This window comes from Jaculus jaculus, chromosome X (assembly GCF_020740685.1).
Source record: "Jaculus jaculus isolate mJacJac1 chromosome X, mJacJac1.mat.Y.cur, whole genome shotgun sequence".
In the NCBI taxonomy this organism is placed as follows: Eukaryota; Metazoa; Chordata; class Mammalia; order Rodentia; family Dipodidae; genus Jaculus; species Jaculus jaculus.
The window spans coordinates 128,067,895-128,070,304 of record NC_059125.1 but is presented as its reverse complement, the minus strand read 5'-3'; the positions used below and the strand labels follow the sequence as shown (position 1 = coordinate 128,070,304).

Below are 2,410 nucleotides of genomic sequence, written 5' to 3'. Positions count from 1 at the left end.
GGCATGTTTTCATTAGCCTGTTACATGTTATGACTAAAAAATGGTGACATGTGGGAAGGGATTTAATGGATGAATAAAGATGGGGGAATAGGTTGGATAATGTCATAAATTTATGTTTTGAGTGGGACTATTTTACCCACATTATTCAGTTTCCTCTTGTTTTCTCACTTTAAGCATATCTCAACAATTTTTATCAAGTCAAGACTAACCCTTGGCTGTGTCAATGGAGAATTCATCTATAGAAACAGAATTTGTCCTTCTGGGCATAACAGATAACCATCAGCTTGCAGCCCACATTTGGCGTCTTCTTTACCATTTATAGCATCACCATGCTGGGGAACCTAGGCCTGGCGATCCTGATCAAAGTCAGTCCTTGCCTTCACACCCCCATATACTTTTTTCTCTCTAATCTAGATTTCCTTGATGTCTGTTTCTGTTTTATCACAACCTTGAGGACTTTAGCAAATTGATTATCTCAGCTACAGAAAGGTTCTTTCCTTGAGTGTGTGACTCAAATGGGCTTGTTAATAATCTTTGCCTCTGCTGAATGTAATGTCTTGGCTTCCACGGCCTATGCCTGCTGTACTGCCATGTGTTGCCCATTGCTCTACCACATTACCATGTTAAGAGTCTGTTGTCTTCTTTTGGTAGCAGAATGCTGCCTAGACGGGTTAGTTAGCATGACTGCTGTAACAGCTTCTATCACACAGCTATCATGCTTCCAACCACATGTTATCCCACACTTCTTCTGTGACATCCCTCCACTGTTGGCCCTGGCTTGTTCAGATTCCTAGGTTACCCAGGTTTTGGTTGTTGGCTGTGGTGGATTCACCCTGGTCACCACCACTGTGGTGATGTTTGTCTCCTACATGTCTATAATCATGACTATCTTGGAAATTCACTCAGCTTCTGGAAAACAGAAAGCTTTTTCCACCTGTGCTTCCCACTTGACTGCTACTGGCCTATACTATGGAACAACTATGTACACGTACTTGCAGCCATTTTGACATGGATCCCAGGCAGGAAATCAGATGATCTCAGTGTTTTACACAATGGTGATCCCCATACTAAATCCTTTCATCTATAGTTTGAGGAATCAGAACGTGAAAGCTGCCTTACAGAAAATATTGTCACATTGTCCCTAAACTATTGAGTGTCTCAAGAATAGGTATTATTAAGACTTGCTCATATTTTATTCATAGTGTTTTCCTTGCTTACAAATGAAAACTTGGTAAGAACAATTTAATTGCTTCCTGTAACTGTTTTTAAGCAGTTGTTTGGATGTGTAGAAATGCACTAGGGGAAAATGATATGTGCTACACAATGTATACTTTTGGAAACAATTGCCCACTGAGAAATATTAAGGTGGAAATATGTGAGTTCTGGCTATAAATTTGTCAATATGACTGCTGAACCTGTATGACAACACTATTGGTGTTGAAATAATTCCAAGATAACAAGAAGGTTAGAAAATCTTTAATTTCACTGTAAGTTAGAGAAGTGAGTAGGAATGACAAGTGAAATGTAACTCATTTTGTTGGACCATGTCTGTGCTTACATTGAACATTTTAACTAGTGCACTATGGGTTGAGTTAGGTTCACCTTGTGTCTGTACTACCACTGGGAAGCTGTGAAATGTGTTTACGCATAAATGCTTAGGTGCAATTATTGATATTTACAGGAAAAGTCTCAAACAGTGATAATCAGCCCAAAATAGACTGAGTTTACTAATTAGAATTTCAAGATCCCATAGAAAGAACAATTGATCATTGCTTAGTGGGATGTCTAGTTTTGAACTGTAGGCATAATTTTTGCATGCATATTCTGAGTGAACCTGGAGCAACTTTATTGATATTCTTGAATTTAACTATCCAACTCCAATTATTTCATTAGTCCATGGATAGTTATAAAAACTTGTAAAGTTAAAAGAAATGCATAAATATTACTATTTTTTCTAAATGTGTTGAGAAATGGGGCTAGGGATAGAGTTTAGTGACTGAACACTTGCTTACCATGCATGAAGTCCTATGTTTTACTATCACTGTGGATGGAAGCTCTTATTTAAATAATATATAATATAATATTTCATAAATGAAGAAACTATGGCCTTGAAAAGAGAAAATGAACACAACATATCAGTTAATTAGGGAGAAATTATAAAGTTGGCTCAAGCTGTAAGGAAAACCAGAATGTAACACTAATCTGCAGGAGACTAATCTGTACCTTAATGGGATTTGAAGGCTGGAGGATAAGGAGTTCAATGTCACCTTGAGGTACATAGTGAGACCAAGACAAAAACAAATGCAAGCAAATAATTGGACAAACAAACAAAACATCAGCTTCCTTATTCAGTATACTTTTTCTATGAGACATTGCTATACCCTGTTGGATAATGGAGGAAAATGAAAGA

The 2,410-nt window shown here is 37.3% G+C and overlaps 1 pseudogene; it reads left to right on the top strand.

Moving 5' to 3' along the window:
• The first annotated feature begins 223 nt into the window (after positions 1-223).
• LOC101602678 lies at positions 224-1,145 on the top strand (annotated as a pseudogene).
• The last annotated feature ends 1,265 nt before the right edge of the window (positions 1,146-2,410 follow it).